At 43.0% G+C, this 24679-nt stretch overlaps 1 protein-coding gene across 2 annotated transcripts in view; it reads left to right on the top strand.

The window, feature by feature from the left end:
* Positions 1-24679, top strand: part of MAN2A2 (mannosidase alpha class 2A member 2) — a 175132-nt gene that overhangs the window by 8460 nt on the left and 141993 nt on the right. Inside the window, exon 2 of one of the 2 annotated variants that reach the window (XM_089689377.1) lies at positions 21523-21631. The exons of the other annotated variant lie outside the window; for it this stretch is intronic. The gene's annotated coding sequence lies outside the window, so the exon portion shown is untranslated. The remainder of the gene's footprint in view (positions 1-21522; positions 21632-24679) is intronic. 2 annotated transcript variants of the gene reach the window in all.

Genomic DNA, 24679 nt, shown 5'->3' with positions numbered 1-24679 from the left:
TATCACAAAGACCTTTAGGGACGAATGGACACTTGTTCAAGGTGACCTGTCATGAGAGAAGCATAAGGGTCACCATTAGATATCTCTTTATAAAATTGGTAAGTTCTTGGCTGTCACGCTGAACCTTCTGATTCACAATTTTAAATTACTGACCCAAAACAAGCATGTAGATAAAGACCAAGACTTGTTCTTGGAGAATTATTTTTATTATTAATGATTGAATTGACATTGAAGCCAAAGAGCTGAGATGGTAGCCAGGTAAAGTAGAAGCATTGAGGACCGTATTTGTGTCATACCAGGTTTACTTTTAGGTACCTTCCATTTGGAACAATAAGGGGGAAGAAACATGGAAGATTACTCCTCCGCTGAACATTTAGAGTATATGAAGACCCATCTGCACATTGGCATGTTTACATGAGTGCCTATCTATTATCTACTGGCATGTGTGCCTATCTGTTATCTACTGGCGTGTGTGCCCTTCTATTTTCTCAGTGTACAAAAAAACGCACATGACCCTTTTTTTCTAGATCACGGTGACACGTTTCTACAGTTGTATGCAGCGCTCTAGGGCCAGACATGATTTTAAATGCTTAGGTTTCTTGAGAGATAATTAGAAATTAATCTTTTCTCCCCTCTGGAAAACCTGTGAGCAATGCATTCCAATGCCCATTAGAAGATGTGCTCTCTGGTGGGAAGGTGCCTTGGGGGTAGCCATTATTCTCTCCTGCAGGTGAAAGCACACACCATGCTTCTTTCACCCATTTAGATTGTATATGAATGAAGGGATTTTGTCTGCTAAGCAAATCAAAATGCTGCTGAAGATGGTTACAGTTTGTATTACTACAGATCATAATCAATGAGACAAAATCTACCCTTACATTAGCGCCCCCCCCCAGTCCCCCCCGCACTGCAAGGGTTATTTCCTGGTCCAATTTAGGGGTGTAGGGATAATGAGTATTAGGTAATCCCTATCCCTCGGTCCAGCAGGCTCCCGCACTGTTCTGAAGCTCCAGGCTGTGGGTGGTCCCCTGGCACCATCACATGCAGTGCAGGGCTAGTAAAGCTGAAGTTTAGATAGAGAGAGATAGAGATAGATATATATATATATAATTTTTTTTTTTTTTAAACAGCACCAGGCCCTACTTACCGGCAATGCTGGTGGTTGCTGTTTCCAGTAGAAATTCTCCACCTTCTGCCCTTTGGATACCCCCACAGCAGTGATCTTCCAGAGCTGCTGGGATTAATATCAGCCACTGTGCTGACTATGCCCAATTCTGCCCCCCTGCTCCATTCATAAAACCCATCCTATAGGTTATACAATTGCTATTGTAATGTTATTAGGAATGACCTTTCCTTTTCAATCTGTAGTGCTGTACTTTTCTGTAACATTCACTGCAATATGGAAACCTGTAGGCTTCTTTTACACCATTGATGTGCACAATGCTCTCAAAATGTCTTTTGTGTAATTTGCTCACTGATTTTCCCAGAGGTCTGATGCAAGTCAGATTCTAGGCATCCTGCAATAGGAAATTCAGATCTTCCACATGGGTTTAACCACTTGCCTACCGGGCACATTTACCCCCTTCCTGGACAGGCCAATTTTCAGCTTTCAGCGCTGTTGCACTATGAACAAAAAGAGCCAAAAATGTGAAAAACAAAAAAGTTTTTCTTTGTTTCTATTATAAAATTTTGCAAACATGTAATTTTTCTCCTTCACTGATGTGCATTGATGAGGCGGGACTGATAGGCTGCACTGATATGCAGCAATGGTGGGCACTGACTGGTAGCACTGCTAGGTGGCACTGATAATCGGTGCCTTGATTATCAGTGCATATCTGCTCTGTGACATTTGCCGATTATCGGCAGTACTTTCCTCACTCTGACCGCACGAGGAAAGTGCTGCTGATAACCGGCAACTGTATTTACTTTGTGATCAGCTGTTTCATTGGACACAGCTGATCACATGATAAAAGGACGCTGTGATTGGCCTTTTACCTAGTCATGTGATCAGCTGTTTCTGTAAGACACAGCGATCACTGACAGCGCTGAATGCGAGCCGCTGGGTCGTTCTGGGAGGACGTCATGTGACTTCTTCCCAGAGCTGTCCATCTTTCTGCTATAGCGCATTTGTAAAGTGGCTGATACTTGTAGAGGGATGCAAACACTGCAGCTTTTCCCAATACAACACTGCAAATGCACCAGCTGATTATACAGAACAGCCATTCATGACAGGGTAAAACAAACACCAATTTCTTCAGAGCAACAAAAGGATAGCGATTTGCTTCAAAGTTTGTTAAAATTCCTGCAAAGTACTCAGAGTATTTTGTTCTGAACAAAAGTAGAGTTACTCTTCATGTAAAGAGTATGGATGAACTCTGGGGTGTTCGGATACGAATTATCCTGCCAGGAAGCTGTCACTGAGGACAGCCAATCATAAGCAACAGAGGCCTTTCCTGTCCCGCAGCTTCACATACACTATAATGCCAAAAGTATTGGGCCAGCCCTCCAAATCATTGGATTCAGGTGTTCCAATCACCTCCATGGCCACAGGTGTATAAAATCAAGCCCCTAGGCATGCTGACTGCTTCTACAAACATTTGTGAAAGAATGAAACAATGGATAAAAGTGAGCGCTTTCTAAAAACGAGCAGCTAGAACACACAGGACAACCAAAAAAATTCCTCACATAGAACTAAGTAAAAAGTGCAGCGCTAGAAAAAAAATATAAAATAAAATTAAAATAAAAAGAAAATAAGTAGTCAATGTGCTTAAAAGGTACTCCAAAGTCAATATAAAGTCCCAAAAAAACGGAATAATGTGTATACTGTGGTAAAGATGCAGTTGAAGTTGGGTAGATGTGATCCCCGGATCAATGAAGATCCCCAGGTCTAAGAAGCATACGTTCCCGAGATAAATAAGGAAGCAGTCACAGCTACACCAGAGAGAACCACCACTCCTTCACTTTGCATCCACGGTATCTAAGAGGAGAAACTCCTCACAAAGAGAAATGCCCATAGTAAGGTATAATATAAAACATTTATTTATAGTAAAAGACAGGATGCATCCAAATTGGATAAAACACCGCCAACAAATATTAGTATCAGCAGCCAAAGCAAACAGGACTAACCGTCCTGTCAGATGTAGTGGCCGCCGGAGCTCCCCAGTGCTCCGACGGCGTGGCGTCAAGGCGTGCGTAGGTTCCTCCTTACGCGTTGCGTGCCAAGCACATCTTCAGAGGAAAGAACCGGTATACGCCGTGACGATTGATTATGATATCAATGTGTCCTTTGATCTGGCACGTTTTTTCATGATATTGCCCTTGGTTGCATCGCCAACCTCACACTGATTCTGTCATTTATTAGTGACAAGATATTATTTCATATATTGTTTTCCGTTTTATTGCTGTAATATATGCCGTTTTGGTTGCATTTAGTTATGCATTCCCCCTCCCCCCCCCCCCTTTTTTTCGTTTTTTCAACCTTTGCCATTGATAAGATGTGATTCTCTATATCAATTTACATTACTCATGTTTCTGTATCTGTTGACTCTCCTGTTATCACGGACTGACACACAGATTGGTATGTGAGCTACGATAAAATGGCGCCTAACTACGGCGCATGCGCTTTTTGGTCTATTTAGCGCTGACTTGCACGTCACGGCGTATACCGGTTCTTTCCTCTGAAGATGTGCTTGGCACGCAACGCGTAAGGAGGAACCTACGCACGCCTTGACGCCACGCCGTCGGAGCACTGGGGAGCTCCGGCGGCCACTACATCTGACAGGACGGTTAGTCCTGTTTGCTTTGGCTGCTGATACTAATATTTGTTGGCGGTGTTTTATCCAATTTGGATGCATCCTGTCTTTTACTATAAATAAATGTTTTATATTATACCTTACTATGGGCATTTCTCTTTGTGAGGAGTTTCTCCTCTTAGATACCGTGGATGCAAAGTGAAGGAGTGGTGGTTCTCTCTGGTGTAGCTGTGACTGCTTCCTTATTTATCTCGGGAACGTATGCTTCTTAGACCTGGGGATCTTCATTGATCCGGGGATCACATCTACCCAACTTCAACTGCATCTTTACCACAGTATACACATTATTCCGTTTTTTTGGGACTTTATATTGACTTTGGAGTACCTTTTAAGCACATTGACTACTTATTTTCATTTGTGAAAGAATGGGTCGCTCTCAGGAGCTCAGTGACTCCAAGCGTGGTCCCGTGATAGGTTGCCACCTGTACAATAAGTCCATCCGTGACATTTCCTTGTTACTAAATATTCCACAGTCAACTGTTAGTGGGATTATAACAAAGTGGAAGCAACTGGGAACAACAGCAACTCAGCCACCAAGTGTTATGCCATGTAAAATGACAGAGTGGGGTCAGGGCATGCTGAAGCGCACCGTGCACAAAATTCACCAACTGTCTACAGAGTCAATAGCTAAAGACCTCCAAACTTCATGTGTCCTTCAGATTAGCACAACAACAGTGTGTAGAGAGCTTCATGGAATTGGTTTCCATGGCTCAGCAGCTGCATCCAAGCCTTACAGCACCAAGTGCAATGCAAGGCATTGGATGCAGTGGTGTAAAGCATGCCACCACTGGACTCTAGAGCAGTGGAGACTTGTACGAATCATGCTTCTGTCTGGCAATTTGATGGACGTGTCTGGATTTTGCGGTTGCCAGGAAAATGGTACTTGCTTGAATGCATTGTGCCAGGTGGAGGGGGATTATGGTGTGGGGTTGTTTATCGGGGGTTGGACTTTGACCCCTTAGTTCCAGTGAAGGGAACTCTTAAGGCATCAGCATACCAAAATATTTTGGACAATTTCATCCTCTCAACTTTGTGGGAACAGTTTGGGGATGGCCCCTTCCTGTTCCAACATGACTGCACACCAGTGCACAAAGCAAGATCCATAAAGACATGGATGAGCGAGTTTGGGGTGGAGGAACTTGTCTGGCCTGCACTCAACCTGATAGAACACCTTTGGGATGAATTAGAGCGGAGACTGCGAGCCAGGCCTTCTTGTCCGACAAGTCCTTGTCCTCACAAATCTGCTTCTGGAAGAATGGTCAAACCTTCCCATAGACACACTCCTAAACCTTGTGGACAGCCTTCCCAGAAGAGTTGAAGCTGTTATAGCTGCAAAGGGTGGGACAACTCAATATTGAACCCTACGGACTAAGACTGGGATGCCATTAAAGTTCATGTGCGTGTAAAGGCAGGCCAACCAATACTTTTGGCATTCTAGTATGTGTGTGTATGTATGTATGTATATGTGTGTGTGTGTGTATATGTGTATATATATATATATATATATATATATATATATATATATATATATATATATATATATATAAATTATAAAATGTATGTGCCCCTTGGCTGTCTGCAGTGTCAGCTTCCTGTTGAGATAGCTCCGTCATGTTTGGAATCGTGTCTGAACCCACCTGAGCTCATCCCTGGTGGGTGGTGAGCCTGCCACTGCGGCCCAAAGCTGCTTAGAAACTGTAGAGCCGTGGTCACCAAACTTCCTAAACAAATTTTACTATCTTTCAGACCTTAGAGGGGCTGGACTCTGGACAGTGGGAGTAGGAAATGTCCTGGCATCTGTAACAATGCCCCATCATTGGTGTCTGTGAGAGGAATAGTACCCCATTATTGGTATCAGTGAGAGGAAGTGTCCTGTCATTGCTGTCAGTGGGAGGAAGAGATATTTTCTTTGTTGCTTGACATGTGTCGCCCTTCCATGTGCTCCTTGCTGTAAAGGCCAGTTATAGGTTGGGGCAATTGCCATTTGTTTCTACTAGAGGAAGAGTGCCCTATTGTCAGTGTCAATGGCAAGAGTTATGCCGTATTCTTAATATAGGAGGAATAGTGCCCAAAGGGATGTATAAGGGCGAACAAAGTGCTGCATCTGGCCCACGGACTGCAGTTTGGAGGCCACTGCTTTAGAGGACTGGTCATATGTATTGAGAGCCTGTTGGAGCCAGGAGTATGGTAAGTAATACCTCTTACTCCTGCACCCCCAGACTTGCATTGTGTTGGGAAGGGGGGACCCCACTACAAAGGTAGATTTTGTCTCAATCTCGGAGTCAAATTTGAAAATGAACCCCTTTAAACAAAGAAGCCGTCATGGTGTAGGGAGTTTTGGAGGCTCGTTAATGTGAGCTGTGTATACATCAGCCGTCAGGATAGCTGGATGAAATGGCAGCTGTTAGATTAGTAGGCTCTTAAGGATTTGTTGAACAGAGGCATGAGACTGCAGTAAATCTCGACACACGTTGCTGGGAATACTAACATCTGCCGCTGGGTTCTCTAGAACATCATTACCCCTCCTTCGTGTTGATTGGCTCGAACGAGCCTTATTTAAAAGATTTAGCTCTCCCCTGTGAGTTCATCCATTCGATTATCCTGTTGAGATTGGTTAAATGTTTATTTTGTGACATCGTACAGTTATTGTGTCTCAAACTGATTTCTTTCTATGATTAACAAGAGGAAGTGTAAAAGTCATCCACTATGACAATTACCGGGGAAATGTCTCCCTGATCTCCGAAGGAAAGATTTTTTTTCCTCTTGTTTATTTGGTAAGCACAGTGGCAGGGTTATTATTTTGATGTATGAATGGGTTCTCATGGTTATAAATTATCCTTCAAAATCGGAGCAACAAATAAGTAATCGGTGTTATTCTGAACAAATTTTGTTCTCAGAGGATTTTATTAAAGCAAGTATTTTATAAATCTATCATGAATAATATTTTGAAGTCAAGTGGAATTGGTGCATACTGGGTATACCTATCCTGCTAAACGACCTAATGAATGATGTACCGAAAAAAAAGTCTGTATAAGCACATGAGCGCCACTGGTGTATAGGCTCCCCAAGGAGCTGAGACCTACTGAGGACATAGGCTGTAGCATCAATGTGACAATGATACTGATGACCACATTCAAGTTATTAAAGACATAGTAACACCCTTTGAAAAAATGTATTGTCCGTGTACCGAACAGGGGCGGACTGACCATTTGGAAACTCAGGCACTGCCCGAGGGCCCGGGGTCAGTAGGGGGCCCCATAAGATGCCCCTGGTACCTTTTTTTCATAGGCTTTTTTGAGTTTGGGCAAGGACACGGGCCCCATGAGCCCCTATTGCCTGGGGGCCCCTTGAGTTGTCAGTCCGCCCCTGGTACCAACATTAAAAAGGAATTACTCTCCTTAGATTAGCATTATGCCCATGAAAACACAGGATTGGATGCTATCACTGGTCTGTACACTAGCACTGTATGCATTTAGAGACACATGCCCAAAACTCAAGTATTCTGCTCTCCTGACTTAGGGCCTGTAATGCCTATGAAATGTGTTGGCCTTGGACCCTTTGTTTCTTGGGAAATTTTTACAATAAAGCATTATTGCCCTAATGCCAGGGGCATGAGAGGTGACTGAAGTATCATTTCTCTAGGTCAAAGGAAAGTCACAAGATATTCTGCTGAGAGCAAGAGAAAAACTTGTTTATGGAATGAAACGTGTTTATGACCTCTAGTAATGCAGGCCATAGATGGGTCGAAAATCGGCCGATTTTTGCACCGTTAATGGGTTAATTGGTCGGTCATCTTTCAGGGTTTTGGCACATTTTTTTTTTTTTATCAGTGAAGTTGGAAAAAAATCAGCCAATTTTCCCGGCAATGATGGGCAAATCAGCCGATCTTTTTACCGATAAAAAATCTGCGCATGAGCCGTGACCTGCAAGAAAAAGAATAAGAATTCCAGTCCGCTATTATATTTGACATTAAAAAGTATTGCAGTTGCAACAATATCTATTTGTATCAGAATAAAAACCTCTGTATCCGAAATGGATACAAATGGATACATTGTTGCAACCGCAATACTTTTTCATGTCAAATATAATAGTGGAGCTCTCTGCAGGGACAGAAGTAATTAAATGCCGTCCGAAAATCGGGCGATGTTTGTGTTTTTTTTTTTTAATGTTTACCGTTGGTGGTAACGTCGGCCTGTTGAACGACTGATTTTAAAAAAAAAACACACGGGTTTTCGACCCGTCTATGGCCTGCATAACCTCACCTTAGGAGATAAAAACCTGTTTCACCCCTTCACGCCTAAGGGTAAAACAAATCTAAATGCCTAAGCACAATTCTGCAACGTTGACATGTGTTAGTAAGACCGTACATATCATCACAACTACTTTGTACATCCAGGTGGATTATACCTTGATTTTTTTAGGACAAATTGGGCTTTCATTTGGTGGTAAATAGTAATGGATAGCTCCTAATTTGTTTTTATTATCAAAGGAAAACTGGCCTAAAATAGTAAAAAAAAAAAATTGTTTTTTTTTTATTTAGCTGTTTCTTGTTACGACCATAACCTACCGCTAAAGAACAACCCAAAATAAATTCTCCAGCTCTTGACGATCGCAGCGATACCATATATGTGTATGTTATTTCTTGTTTGTAACCGTAGTACAGCCCAGAAACAATAGTGTGCATTTTGTTTTTGTCTTTTTTTTTTTTTTACCTAAAACACACTGACACTGACATTAATACTAACTGACACCAATTTTTTTTTTTTTTTTTTGACCCTGACCTTAACCCAAACACTAACCCCGGCACTGAACTAGATCAAACCTTGTTCTAGGTATTTTTCTTTATTTTTTAATATTTTATTTACCTTTTTTTTTTTTTTTTTTTTTTTTTCAACAAACTTGTTTTTTTCTCTCTATGCCAGGGGTTAGAGAGATACACTGTATCTCTCTTCTCCATTCATAGAGAGAAAAAACAAGGGGGCTGGACTGCACAGTGACTGATCACTGCAATAGCCAATCAGAGGCTATCACAGTGATCACGTGACCTGGAATTGGGAGTCCCAGGTCCCGATCGTTAGAACGGGACCCGGGGCTTTCAGTGACACCGCAGTCTCAGTGCTGGGAGTGCGCTGAGCGGCGTGCTCCCAGCACAAAGACAGGTACGCAAATATGCGGCCCCATGGAAAAAAGCCCAGTTCCGTGAGGCCGCATATTTGTGTGCCGTCGGCGTCAAGGGGTTAAGGACATCTAAGTTACAAATCCTTACGTCTGGGGGAGATGAGAAAAGGTTTTGTGGTAGATAAAAAGCAAAAGTGTGACTTTTCAGATAACAAATATGGTGGTTGAATGTGACTCTGTTATCCTTGCGGAACCCTTCGAATAGCTCCTCCTGTGGTGGTTGTGGCACCGCCCACTATTAGACAGCTTCAAGAAAATGGGTTTATAAGGCAGAGGTCTGGGCGAGACCAGTAGAAGCCCCCCCCCCCTCCCTTAGTGGCCAGAGGACACTCTGATGCTGGGTTTTTGCCAAGACTGTATGGGCTCATCGACTGGTCATGCCTATGGCTTCTCCCTGACCCCCGGGGGCAGTTTGGTTCCGATGGGATTTGTTCCTTCTCGCTTCCACAGCTTTGGCAATGTATTCTATGCTGTGACGCTGTCAAATGATGTGTCTATTTCATGCTGTAATGCTCACTCTTACTGGTGTGTGTTATTATGCAGATTGTGATGACTATAAGATATATCCTCCTGTGTGTCATGTGATAATAAAAGTGGAGGTTTTGACAGTACAAGAATATTGCAGTTGTATTCTGTTATTTCTTGGAGTGCCGGGTGAATGCTATGATGTGCCAGGGCAGCTGTTTATTTGGCAGATGGTCTTTCACATTCGTAGAATATGTAATGGTTTAAATGCTGATTAAAAGGTACCTGCATGACTACATGTTGATCGTGTGCATGTATATGACTTGTTTTTAGTTAGTTATTGCACCCAGCATTTTTTATTACAGGGCACTAAAATTGAGTACTGCATTCAGTACGGCGTTCAGCCAAGTCCAGCCACAGTATATTTTAGCCTGCCATTACTCCTGAGAGCTACAGACCCTCGGTCATGGTGGCAAATGAGACTTGTAGTCTTTTCATTTGCAGACCTTGTGAATGGATGACACGGCTCTGTGGGTGGACGTGTTGGTTGGAGTAATGTTGAATACCTCTTGTCGCTCTGCTCAATCTCTTGGCATTTTTAGTCTTCCAAATCTTCATCAGAATCCACTTTATGTTTGGATTTACATTGTTCTTCACTCAAATTCAATGCCATTATTCTCAATACCTATAAATTAATAAGAGATTACATCATTGAAAATTATAATAAATAAAATCCATGATCCAGTTAGTAATGCATACTCACTTTTGGCCAACCCTGTATATTAATGGATAGAGCAGGGTAAAGGTTAGCTCCTCTTGTGTGCACTCACCGAAGAAGTGGAGCCAGGAGTGCGGGTGGGGGACCCCAGAAGAGGAGGATTGGGGCTGCTCAGTGAAAAATCATTATGTAGAGCAGGTAGGTATGACATAATTTAAATTTTTTTAAAATATTAAGCATAAGGTTTACAATCAGTTTAAAAACTTGACAGGCCCCATTCACACCTTGGCATTTTGCTGCATTCATTAACACAGACCCAATTTTTTATGCATTAACTTTTATTTCTTTGAGGCAGTTCAATGCAAGGACTGGCAATACATCATAATGTTTATATATATATATAACAAATAATTTTTTTTTTTCCAAGCAGTACAACGCAATGCTTGTGTATTAATTTACTGCATTGGAGTGCCATTAAAAATGAATTGCACCACAACGCCCTGACACATTTAAGCTAGGTTCACACCTAAGGCTGCATTCACACATGAGAGATTTGTAGCCTGAAGCATGAAGCTCCCAAAATGCTCAAACTTAAATCAATTGTTCTCTATGGTGCCTGTAGCAATCGTGCACGCAGAGATGGATGTGAACCTCCATTTTGGCAAAGGCCTCCATCTTGTATCATTTTCTACTCTCAAATCAGATTCCTCCGATATCCCCCCTCCCTCTCTGAGGAGTGACATGTGGTCTGTTTGATGCAGAGATCAAAGGCATCAAGGCCAGCAGGAGAGCTCATGTTTATAAACCCCAATTAGCCTGGCCCCCAGATGTCTGCCAGACTCTGCTTGGAGAAGGATTGTAAAACCATAAACCAAGTCCTTCACTGAGCTCAAAGACATTCCAGGTAGTTGTAAAATGGACTCACATTTAAACATCCCCTTTTCCCTTATGATTACATATCTTGGACTATGAAAGTTGTACATTAAATCCAGGCATATATTCAGATCGGTCTCGTTAATACAAGTCGTCCGATATATTACATCCCCTAGCTGGCATCAACAGGAGAGCAGAAAATGATATCTCCTTTACCATCCCAGCAGGTATGTCATATTTCATACCTAGACGTTCAGCAGGTGATTCTGCATAATAATCTACTAGTGGCAAGGCTGCTAAATGCACCAAGTTATGAACCATGACATCAACTGTGAGGGTTTTTGGTTCTAGCTTGGGTTCCCACCTACATGACTCCCTCCCCAAATGAGGCGATTGGTTCTCTGTTTTTAGGAGACACCCTGCTGAGTTCCTAGAAAAAGCTAAGCTGAGTTGAGCTAGGTTGAAGAAGCTCCCTTTTAACATTGGAACCGACTTCGGGAGATCAAAGCCCTTTTGCGCAGGAAACGTGATCTGCTTAAAGTACTTTATCTCTCTAAATTCCTTTCTGTTATCTCTTTGCCGTGTTATTGCTGTGTGTGTGTGTGTGTGTGTGTGTGTATGTATGTATGTATATATATATATATATGCTGCATCTTTTTCTGTAAATATTTTTATTGCACCCTTTTGACCTTTTTAGTGATAAATCTTACTTTCCGAAAGCGTTGAACTGTTTCTAAAGCTCTTTAATGCAAACTTAGAACACCTGTCTCTGAAGAGCGCTACTGTGTGTGTTTTAAACTTCGGTATATCCCTGCCTGCGGTGACAGTGGTATACTGACGCTTATGCAAACATCATAGTGTTATTGCAGATATTGCCGAGTTTCTTCTTTCACTGTACAAAAAGGACGTGGTGGCAGTGTGAAGGGTTAATTGCGTAATTAACCTGACCCAGTAACAATCGCTCCCAGGCTGTCGGCACACAGATTGTGGTCCATTAGCTGGAAAATCTTTGTGCAGAGTGCAGCTGGGCATGGCATTGCTACGCACGAGACAGCGCGGTTTTAGATTGACTAGTCTTTCGGTCATGAGTTTGGTGAGAAGGGCTGGGGTCTGACGCCGCGATTGTCGCAGTGCCTGTTCATAATTAATTGCACGAACAGGCACCATAAAACAGATTTTTTTTTTTTAAGTTTGAGCGTTTTTGGAGCATCAAGCTACAAATTGCTCATGCGTGAATGCAGCCTAACTGCTGCGGTGTGGTGGCCCCCAAGAAGCACAGTTGCTTCGTAAGTTTGCCTGTTGTCATGCATTACAGCTATAGGCACATAAACACTGGTGCTTTTATCTACATAAGCACGCATATGGACGTATTTCAATAAATGCAAACCGTTGCTTTTGTAAAAATACATTTATGTATATGTAAACACAGGTACCTGCGTTTTTTATGTGCATGTAGCTGCGTATTCTGTAATGTATGTCCATGGGAAAAGTTAGGCAGCAGCTATGGCTCCCAGGCTCCACAAGTACAGGCGTATTGTACTCTGAATGGCCATGTGCCCTAAAATACACCCACGTGAAAGTGACATTAAATCTTTAAATTGGTCGAGGCCCAAAGTCTTTATCTCAAGACATTTTAATTGCAGTCGAATTTTTATTCGTATCTTAATAATTGGCTTTATTGCAATGAAAATATTTTTCAAATATATGTACGTGGCATCTTACCGAAAATTCAACACCAGTTTTCAGAAGCAGCTATGCACTAAAGTGTGTGTGTCTAGCAGTGTTTACTGTGTATGCATCCTATGTGTTCCCACTGGAGGTGCTGGTAACAATCCTTACAAATGTTACAAGTAAATTAATGAAGTAATTAAGCGTTTGGCACAAGGGCACTTCCCAGAACCCCTTGCTCTGGTACTTTGTACTAAATCTATTTGGGATTCATAAGTACGCAGCTGGAATGGGAACAGATGTGAATGAGCTGCACAAGACAGACAGGATTTCTATATTTATAGGTTTTTTTGTTTTTGTTTTTTTTTAGTTTTTTTTTTTGTTGTTTTTTTTTTCATTTTGTTAATGGGTTAAATCAGTGATTCTAAAACTTGGGGATGTGCCAAGGCACTGCAGAAGGCACAGTTGAGCTCTTATTCACACTTGCGAATGGGGCCGAATACATGGGGAGACCCAGCGGGGGTTTCTATGGATTACTGCTGGTAGAAGCCTCTCTGAATTGGAGGCTGACAGCTCCCGCAGCTAATTGCGGCCACTCACATGTAATAATTCTTGGAACAATTACCTACAAACGATGTGCCCTAGACGCAGACAAACTTTTATCCAGGGCCATTCATTCGCAGGTATTTTTCCTGGCAATTTGCATTTGATAAACTGCTGCACAAATATCTTGTGACATAAAAATTTGTAACACCCACTATTTTATTTTCTAGGGCTTTTACTTTCAGAAACTATTAAATCTATTTTATATATAATATAAAATATATAATTGGTTGGGGGTTCTAAATAATTTTCTAGCAAAAGTGGATTTTTACACCTATGTGAGAAATGTCAGAATTGGCCTGGGCGACAAGTGGTTAAAAAATGGGGTTAACCTATTAAGCTATTGTACAATTTAGTTTTAATATACTGGAAGATTTATTATAATAAGTACAGACAAATCACCAGGAAGGTCTTGTTCATTAGTATATTTATGTAGTTAGCTGGCTACATTTAGGCCGTAAAGTCTATATAAAGTGTGGCACCCAACAGCTCTTGCAGAAAATACATCAATTAGACTGCAACTGGGAATAAAATAGTTAGAAAATCTCAGTTAACTCTGACCCCTCTACTGAGCCCTGAGATACCTCTTATGGCTGCTAATGGGTTGACGGTTTTTGTAGCTGGCAAAAAATCCTGTGTAATAACACTCCATCATCCAGCTTATTATAATGAACAACATAGCATATCAAGTGCAGGGGTCAGGAGTATAATGTACAACATAGTGAATGCAGTGCAGGGGTCAGGAGTATGATATACAACATAGTGAATGCAGTGCAGGGGTCAGGAGTATAATGTACAACATAGTGAATGCAGTGCAGGGGTCAGGAGTATAATGTACAGCATAGTAAATGCAGTGCAGGGGTCAGGAGTATAATGTACAGCATAACGTCTACATTGCAAGGGTCAGGCATGTAGTGTATAACATATTGAATGCAGTGCATGGGTGTAACGTACAGCATAGTAAATACATTGCAGGGGTCAGGAGTATAATCAACAGCATAGTAAATGCAGTGCAGGGGTCAGGAGTATGACGTACAACATAGTGAATGCAGTGCAGGGAACAGGAGTATAATGTACAGCATAATGTCTACATTGCAAGGGTCAGGCATGTAGTGTATAACATATTGAATGCAGTGCATGGGTGTAACGTACAGCATAGTATATACATTGCAGGGGTCAGGCGTGTAATGTATAACACGGTGTATACATTGCAGGGGTCAAGAATGTAAAGACGTCAGTTTTCCACGTTTTACTGCGTATTTCAGCGTTAGAGCGTTTATACAGCTAAAAAACTCCTCTAGAAGTCCAATAGTCCTGGGTTTTTTTTTTCAGCCAAAAAACTCCCCTGCCAAAAACCGCTGATTACAGTCTATGTGTGTATGGACACATAGGATAACATGCTGGGGGGTTTACTGGCTGTGGGAAAAAACGTCAAAAGCCAAAAACAGCCGCTGTAAAAACATCCAGTGTGCATAATTTGATCATTTATTATTTTTATGATTTCGTGTTTCAAACTTTATCATACCCGGGATGTTTACTAGACAGTTTGGACAGATTTAAATAAGTTATTCCTAAGAATTACAGGATTACACTATAAAACAACAAATTTCCGTGCAAAACACTGTACCGCTTTGACATTTAAAAATATTGATCAGTTAGACCGCCAGGGAGGTTAAGGCTGATACACACTACCACAACGCAATACAAACCACTTTTCCAATAGATGCATGTTGCAATGTTCCGCAAAGAACTAATGTGCAGTAAGCTGCTGTCCTGAAAATGCTGCATGTATGATTTCAGATCCCTTTTTGGTGTGTTGGGAAGACAATTCAAATGAGTAGCCTGCACTATTGCAACACTCATTAACGTGTTTGTGTTTATTGCACTGTAGCAGACCAAGTTGGAGTGAATAGACTGTCATAGTTTCACTTTAACCTCCCTGGCATTATTCCCGAGTGTAGCTCGGGGTTAAGGCACCATAAGAGGTAATCCCTAGCTACACTCAGGCTTACCATGCGGCGCTGCTGCGGGATCTCTTCTGCACTTACCTTGTCCTGCACTCCCGCGATGTCCCTCCTGCAGTGTCCCCTGTAATGTCCTCCGGCCAATGCCGGCATCTGTCTTCCAGGTTCCGTTCCCTGTGATGTCAGGACATACGTGGGATGGAACGGCGGGAAATTTAAAAATGTGAAAAAGTGACATTCACTAAAATCACATAGTAAGGCTACGTTCACACTAGCCTTGTTTTCAAGCAGCAGAAAGGCGTTTGGGAAGCGTTTTTACCGCTTCCCAAATGCCTGGGACAATTCTGCCCATTGCAGCACATGGTGCTGTTCTAACGGTACGGTTTTGTCGCGGCGTGGCAAAACGGACGCCTCTGGTTGAGTCAGGAGGCGTTGAAGCCTCCTATTCTAGTCTATGGTGCCGCTCCACAAACAGGGAGTTTGCGGAGTGGTAACACCATCCAAACTTCATTATAGGCGTTTGTGGGGTGTTTTTAACGCTCGGCAAACACCTAGCAACCACTGCTGAACCGCACATGCGTTAAAAAACGCTCCGCAAACGCCAGACCAACGCTTGCCAAACGCTATAGGGGCGTTTGGCAAGAGTTGGTAAAACAGTCAAGTGTGAACGAGCCCTAAAACATTACTGTATCAAACCATTTCACATACATTTTGTCCCGAGTGCTTTGTCCGGCGCCCTGCCTGCAATTTTACTGTCCTTTCTGCCTGGAAACTGAGAAAAGTCCATGGTGTCCAAAAAGCGTCCCTTTAGGTCAAAAGCGGTTTTAGACCAGCTAGAGAACAGCGATAGTAAATCAGAACCACTTGCAGAATTGAGTGATGATTTGTGGGAAAATTTGTCATCAGACACTGAAAACGATTTTGCGACTTTGCTCAGCGATGTGCGAACTTGGCGCTATATTTCACATTTCAGTGTTTTTGGTTTGATTATATTATTGAATTAAATTTATTATATTTTTTATGATTATTTATTAAATTATAATTTATGATTTCGTGTTTCAAATTTTATCATACCCGGGATGTTTACTAGACTCTTATTCGGACAGATTTCAGTGAGTTATTCCTAAAAATTACAGGCCTACAATAAAAAAAATACATATTTCCATGCAAAATAAAGTACCGCTTTGAGCACAGAAATACTGACATAATCAGACCGCTAGGGAGGTTAAATCAATACTTTTGTTTCAATTTGATATATAAGTAGTTGCATTATAGCCAGCAACGTCAGACTGGATCACATTCCACCGGATCATGAATAACATCCTATGATCATCACCCATAGGGTTAGCAGATGATCATTTTTACACGGTTTAGGAAGGGACACTTTTCTTAGAGGGTACCCTCAAATTCACCTTTTAATTCCCAGAGTATGCATTTTCGTTTTATTTTTTTCCTTTTATCACAAGTACTGTATGAACAGCCTGCCAGACTAATTCTCTGCAGGCTTTCTTTTCTCATTGTAATAGACTTGCAAGCAGATCTCATTATTAGAGTGCCTTTGTGATGGTGACTTGTGTGTCATACTGCTATTACAGTGCAAATTAGTGGTACCTAACCTTTTATAAGAGGTTTCTACCCATTGCATGGTCTGCTGGCTATGTACCTAAAATAAGCCTGTCTCAAACATCCATTAATGAAACAAGCAGTCGAGGTTTGTCGCCGGCACTAACGGGTGACTGCCGATATCTCTATGTAGCTGCTGAAGTGCCCTGGGAGCTCCAGAACCCCGGATTTTCTCCTATGAATATTTCCAGCTTCTGCAGTGAAGGTTGCGTTCCACCCAACTCTTTCATTACCTCCATCACTACTGATCGTGGAGGCGATTCATCAGTCTAGGGATGGAAAGTGGGGAGCTGGATGTGTGGAGATCTCCGCATTCCCCGCAGAAGTCAAGATTTACATAGTGGTGTGCTCCAGGTTCTGGATTACTTTGTAAATATTTATGAATCTATTTAAGCACCCATGGGGATTGGCTGTGCGTCTCTTTGTTCCATTTTTGTATTATTATTACTAGGCAACACGTGTTGTGGAGCGTGTTTGCATGTTTACTGTATGTGCTTCAGGCTGCTATTTAAAAAGGCACCGCTATGTGCATAACACCTGAACCTGCACACTATGATTGCAGCCTAAAGATTTCCCGTTGAAAAGTGGCACTGCGGAAGTACGCTTTTCCTTTTTTTTTTCTTTCAGAACAGTACTGCATTTTGCCATTTTTTTTTTTTTCAATTTAAATATTAATTTTCAAAAAATAAAAAAAAAAAAAACAATACATATTCCATTTACGTTCTCATAAAACCAATCATTCACAATATTTTACCTTCTTCTCCCATCCCCCCTCCCTTCCAAAAAAAAAAAGAAAACCTCCCTTTCCCTCCCTCACGACTCCCTCCCTATCCACCCTACGCTTCTCAACATCCTCCACACAAATATTGACCTAATATAACCATCAAGTAATTAAAATGAAAACATAAAAAAGGTAATCCATGACAAATAGATGCCAGGAGCCCAGTATATGCTGCCCATAGTCGTCGATAGCCCTGGGTCCTGTGCAAGTAAAACCTATTTACAAGGGAATTCATAGCATGTCTGACACTCATTGGGATTCTGTCGTTCCTCTACACAGCCCATGTTGGTGCACGCAGCAGATTCATGTACCTGTAGGGGAAGAGGGGTTTTGGGCAGATGTGTGCACTGAGGCCATAGTGTCCATTGAGGCCATAGTGTCCATTGAGGCCATAGTGTCCATTGAGGCCATAGTGTCCATTGAGGCCATAGTGTCCATTGAGGCCATAGTGTCCATTGAGGCCATAGTGTCCATTGAGGCCATAGTGTCCATTGAGGCCATAGTGTCCATTGAGGCCATAGTGTCCATTGAGGCCATAGTGTCCATTGAGGCCATAGTGTCCATTGAGGCCATAGTGTCCATTGAGGCCATAGTGTCCATTCTTCACTCCATCCTCAGTGCAGCTAAGCTCCATAGATAGCCCGCTATTGGCTACCAATCACAAGGAGACAGCTGACCTGATGGGAAACCAGTGTTCCAGCTTTCCAGTCAGGGTCCGCCCACTGTCTGTGTCACTGGTTGTTGAAAGGCTATTGGCTGAGATGCTGACAGTGTCTATTACAGCTAGTTACAAATGGGGAGGAGAGGAGGTAGTGGCAGCAAACATCCCACCCGGCTACAAAGCATACAAGGACAGGCACTCTGCCTGTCTCTGTACGCCAACTTACATTTGGTTTTGAATATCTCCAGCTTAGTTATTTACAAACTGGAGATCATTTATTTTTAACTTTGTGCAGTAAAAGGGTCTCTTTGATGAGTGGCATTATTAAGAACTACCTGGATCCTGCCACGTGTGTAGAGCTACTGGAACGGGACAGGGATTTTTGAAAGAGGTGCAGGCCATACTGCCAGAAATATGTTGTCAGGGCTTTACTGAATTCCCATAGCACTGCTATGCAGTGGTGTATTTAGATTTCGTGCTGCCCTAGGCTACACAAAAATTGGATTCCACCCCAATGGAGAGACCCTGACACCGACCAACACCCCCCTCCCCCACGAAGAGAGCCTGACATTGACCAATAACAACCCCAGCCCCCCACCCCTATCTTAGAGAGTCTTCTACTACCAACGCCCCCCATAGACTGGCAACCCCTCCCCACCCAGGTGAGAGAGAAGACACTCACCTTCACAGCTCCGGACATCCCCGGGAACAAGAGTCAGGCTCTGCATACACCATCAAACAGCCCAAAGCCTCTCTCAGATCCCGCCTGGTCCCCATGCTGTGTATGTCTCTTCTTCCATCCCTTGTTTAGGGGGGTGCCACTGCCCCCGTTTAAAATGCAGCCTTAGGCAAATGCCTTGTTTGCCTTGTGGAAAATACGCCCCTGCTGCTATGCCTGCAAAAGCTTTCTCACATAGACTTGTCAGACAGGCAAACACCTCTCACTGCTGCAACGGGATCTGGCTTCCTCTATCTGTGACAGGTAGCTTGCATGGTTCACACGGATGGCTGGGGCCCTCCAACCACCCACCTACAAATTACATGGCAGTCAGAGGGGCGTGTTAACATTACTGCAGCAGTGTGGCATGACTGGTCGCACCACCTGCCAAACATGCCCATCAGAGTTAGGTAGGTGCATTGCAACCACTTGCCAAATGCAGCTAAAGTGGTTGCAGTGTCATAGTTGAATGTAAAATCCCCCTGAGAACTGGGGCAAAAAATGGCATTCAGGAGGAGACCGTATCGCCTACTGAATGCCTGTAAACTGGCTGTCAACTATAGTCTGAAAAGCAGTCCACCGCAGACCACTCTGCAGAGGACAGTAAAGTCTGCTGACCACCTGAAAGGAACTTTATTTACGTGACATCGAGCACAGGAGACGCTGGATCCCACTTCTCAGCAGCTAGCAATGCAGTACTAAACTACTAATGACCAAAGACAGGGCTTGTACATGTTGGGCTGGGGGGATAGAAACCCGTGTGTATATATACACTGATCACTGGCATTCTCTTGTTACAATGGCACCTGTAAGTGGGTGGGATATATATTAAGTAGAAAATAATGTGTTGGTAGTTAAAGCGGATTTCCACCCAAAAGGGGAAGTTCTGCTTTAATGCTTTGGCCCCCGCTCACCGTTAAGGTTTGGCACCTTTGGGGATCGGGTACCTGAATTTGACAGGTACCCGCTCCCACTTTTGCTGCGATCTCCTTCGGCGATCGGAAACGGAGGTTGTCCTCCCTCCTTCCCCGTAGTCTTTTGGGACACGTGACAGGTCCCAGAAGACTACGGGGCCATTCACAAAGCGCAGTGCAGTGGGTACCCGGCTGTGAAGCCGCAAGCTGTCACAGCCAGGTGCCCACAATGAAGACGCCCGCGCCAGGGAGAGAAGACAGCTGGTGAAACCAACCATGGTGAGGACACCGCTTGACCAAGGGACAGGTAAGTGTCTGTATTTTAAAAGTCAGCAGCTATAGTTTTTATAGATGCTGACTTTTTCTTTTTTTTTTTTTGGCTGGAAAAAATGGGCAAGTGTAAGGATTTGAGCAACTTTGACAAGGGCCAAATTGTAATGGCTAGACGACTGGGTCAGAGCATCTCCAAAACTGCAGTCCTTCTGGGATGTTCCCCGTCTGCAGTGGTCAAGAGTGACCAGAAGTGGTCCAGGGAAGTAAGACTGGCAAACAGGCATCAGGGTCATGGGCTGCCGAGTCTCATTGATACATGTGGGGAGCGAAGCTGGTCCATGTAGTCCAATCAAATAGAGTTTTGTAGCTCAAATTGCTGAAAACATTAATGTTGGTTCTAATAGGTGTCAGAACACACAGGGTATCACAGTTTGTTGTGTATGGGGCTGCTTAGCCTCAGACCGTTCTGGGTTCCCATGCTGACCCGTGTCCACAGACAAAAGTGTCTACAATTGACACACAAGCATCAGAACTGTGCAGTGGAGCAAAGAAGGTGGCCTGTTCTGAGAAATCATGTTTTCTTTTACATCATGTGGATGGACAAATTCATGTGTATGTCATTTTTCTGGGAAAGAGATGGCACCAGAATGCAGTATAGGAAGATGGCAAGCAAGGCAAACTTCTGCTGGGAAACCTTGGGTCCTGCCATTGATGTGCATGTTACTTTTGGAGTCCATGTCTCAACGGGTCATCAGGGTTGTTTTGGTGGCAAAACTGGGAGCTACTCAATATTAGGTGGGTGGTCATAATGTTATGGCTGATCAGTGTGTGTGTTGAGAGATATTTATTGTATATGCTGTAATTGTATATGCTGTATATACATGATGTGGGGGAGAGTGGTGGGAAAAACTACATTTGGCTTTTTGATGGGAAGGAACTAATATATTTTGACATTTTTAAGTGGCTGCTGTGGAAAATGAGAACTGCACGCACCTCAAATTATTGCTCTGTCGTTTCTAATTCCTAATTTTTTTAAAACAACTTCTAGATTTTTCCAGGCCTGTGCTAAGTGATTTTTATTTCTGCAGCCCTCCCAGATTTAGGAACTGAGATTAAACTTTAGATTTATTTTTGGGATTTAAAAAGCTCTGCTATTACAAACTGCAGAAACATTTATGTTTAGATGGTTTAGACTACTTTTTTAATATTTCTGTAAAGAAAAGCAATCGTAAAAGTATGATTTACTCCGACTATTTTTTTTTTTTTGCTAGAGTGTGAAGATTCTTATTAAAGGGTATGTGAAAGGTTCCTGTTTTCAGAAAGATTAACACAGCTGTGTAGAGAAACAGAGTATATGATTTAGCTGCTGTTATAAACGAGGTAAGTAATTACACTGCAGGGCTCAAACGTAATCTAAATTTGCCCCGGGTTCTTTTTCTTTCAGTTCTTTCATTCATTTTATTTGGAGAACACTGAGCCAATCATACATCCAGGTATATTGAAATCTCTGAAGAACACCTTCAGGTTGCCATACTGCAAGGAAGGAATTTGTTTTTTCAATGTAAAAAAAAAATCATGCCTGCAGTTTGAAATGAAAAGTCAAATTTTAATAACATGAAAGGGAATCTATAATAGTTTGGGTTCAGTTTTATTTTAGTTTAAAAAAAAAAAAAAAAAAAAATATATATATATGTGTATATATATGTGTATGTATGTGTATATATATATATATATATATATATATATATATATATATATATATATATATATATATATATATATATATATATATATACTGTTTGTTCTTTTATCATCTCTATATGCAGTATTTTACAAATAAGCATTTAATTCATGACAAAGGATTCACTGAGAACTATTGGTGCACTAAAAATGTCAGTGCAACAAACTTTTTCTGTTTTAAGGCACGATTTGTCTGAATCTCAGACAGTCCTCAGATAAGTATTAGGTTCCCTAGAGTTGAACTATGTAAACTCTCCATTTCACTGGAGTTGAACTCTCTGAACAGGGTCCTTTCATGAAAGAAGCACATTGAGAGCCTGTAAAATGTGAAAAAAAAACCTAGAGCTTTGGCAGCCAGCTCAGCTATAGAAAATGCTAAATATTGTTATGCTGCATATTATGTCATATTTACCTACCATATTTTCCGGCGTATAAGACGACTTTTTACCCCTTGAAAATCTTCTCAAAAGTCGGGGGTCGTCTTATACGTCGGTAACGGCATGCTGACACTTTTTAGGGGGGTGGCGCGGTGCCGCCGCCGCCCCCTCCCCTTCCAACAGAAGGGACACTAAGTACAGGAGTGGGTCGGGGCTGCTGTCTCTTACCTGGCTCCGGTCACACGACGATCCGGTCCAGGAAGCGCGGCTGCTCCTTCTCTCGGTTCGTCCACTGGATGTTCGCGCGGCTGCTCGGCTCCGCCTCCTCACCGGTGATTGGCCGCCAGAACTGTAGCTCAGGAAAGGCACACAGTTGGCCAATCACCGGCGAGGAGGCGGAGCTGAGCGGCCCCGCGAAAATCGAGTGGAGATGCAGGTAAGTGTGCCGTCCAGAGGTGCTGCTGCAACCACATATGCTGGCTGCAGCAGCACCGTACTGGAACAGGGGTCAGCAAGTGTCAGTGGGAGGAATAGTGCCCCATCGTTGGTGTCACTGATACCAATGATGAGGCATTATTCATCCCACTGACACCAACGATGGGGCACTTTTCCTCCCCCCCCACTGACACCAACGATGGGGCACTATTCCTTCCCCCCCCCCCCCACTGACACCAACAATGGGGCACTATTCCCCCCCCCCCCCACTGACACCAATGATGGGGCACTATTTCCCCCCCCCCCACTGACACCAACGATGGGGCACTATTCCTCCCCCCCCCCCACTGACACCAACGATGGGGCACTATTCCTCCCCCCCCCACTGACACCAATGATGGGGCACTATTCTTCCTCCTCCTCCCTCCTCCTCCTCCTTCTTTTTAGTACGAGGGCCACCTAGTAGTATATATAACAAATATTTGCAGGCTAAAAAAAAGTTTTAAATTAAATAATCCCCTCCTTCACATTGGGGTCCCCAGCAGGGCTCCTCCTATAGTATATGCATTTATCCATCAGGTGCTAAAGGGGTGTAACCACATATTAACACTAGATATTCTGAAGGACCCTCTGCACACTGGTATATACTCTTTCAAACAGACTTTGGAATAAATAGGGATGTTTAGTTCACACATATTGCAATACATGCTTAAGTCGGCCAACTGCGTCAAAGTAATCCCTCTATGGCCAGTCCTACTCTACTCTGTTTACGCAAATGCTACTGTGGACACAATGCTAACATAGAGGAAAAGACAAAGTGGGGGAGAGCTACCAGGTTCAGGTCTCCTTTACATCGGGGTCCCCAGCAGGGTCCTCCCTTACATCGGTGTCCCCAGCAGGGTCCTCCCTTACATCGGGATCCTTATCTGAATTTTGCCTTACAGTAGGTCGAAGTAGTTTCTGCTGCCCTGAATTCTCAGTCTATGCACGTTGAGAATGTGCCACTGACTCTAGCCTCGGGCCAGATCTGGCCCATGGGGCATAGGTTGGAGACCCCTGGTGTTAGCTGTACAGTAGCATGGATGTGCCATGAACCCGTTGTAAGTCATGTGTGACGACCCCAGCCCTTCTCACCAAACTCGTGACTGAAGGACTAGCCAATCTAAAACCGCGCTGTCATGTGCGTAACAATGCCACACCCAGCTGCACCCTGCACAAAAAGTTTCCAGCTAATGGACCACAACCTGTGTGCCGGCAGCCTGGGAGCAATTGTTACTGGGTCAGGTTAATTACGCAATTAACCCTTCACACTGCCACCACCTCTTTGTACAGAGAAAGAGGAAACTTGGCAATATCAGCAATAACACTGATGTTTGAATAATCGTCGGTATACCACTGTCACCGCAGGCAGAGATATACCGAAGTTTAAAACACACACACAGTAGCGCTTTTATATATATATATAAATATACAGAGAACAATACCACAGCAAAGAGATAACAGAAAGGAATTTAGGGAGGTAAAGTACTTGCCAAACGTCCTGGTTTAAGCAGATCAGGTTTCAGAGCCACAAGGATGCTTTTATCTCCCAAAGTTAGTTCCAATGTTAAAAGGGAGATTCTTCAACTTTTTTCAACTCAGCTTAGCTTTTTCTAGAAACTCCAGAGGGTGTCTCCCTGAAGCAGAGAACCAATCGCCTCTTTTGGGGAGGGGGTTATGTAGGCGGGGAGCTCAGGCTTTAACCAAAACTCTCACAGTTGATGTCATGGGTCATAACTTATTCTCGGTGCATTTAGCAGCCTTGCCGCTAGTAGATTAATATGCAGACGCATCTGCTGAACGGTTAGATATGAAATATCTGCTTGAATGGTTCAGG

This window comes from Staurois parvus, unplaced genomic scaffold (genome assembly GCF_062004578.1).
Source record: "Staurois parvus isolate SC_StPar_1 unplaced genomic scaffold, SC_StPar_1.0 ptg000472l, whole genome shotgun sequence".
Classification (NCBI taxonomy): domain Eukaryota; kingdom Metazoa; phylum Chordata; class Amphibia; order Anura; family Ranidae; genus Staurois; species Staurois parvus.
This window is presented reverse-complemented; position numbering and strand designations above follow the sequence as displayed.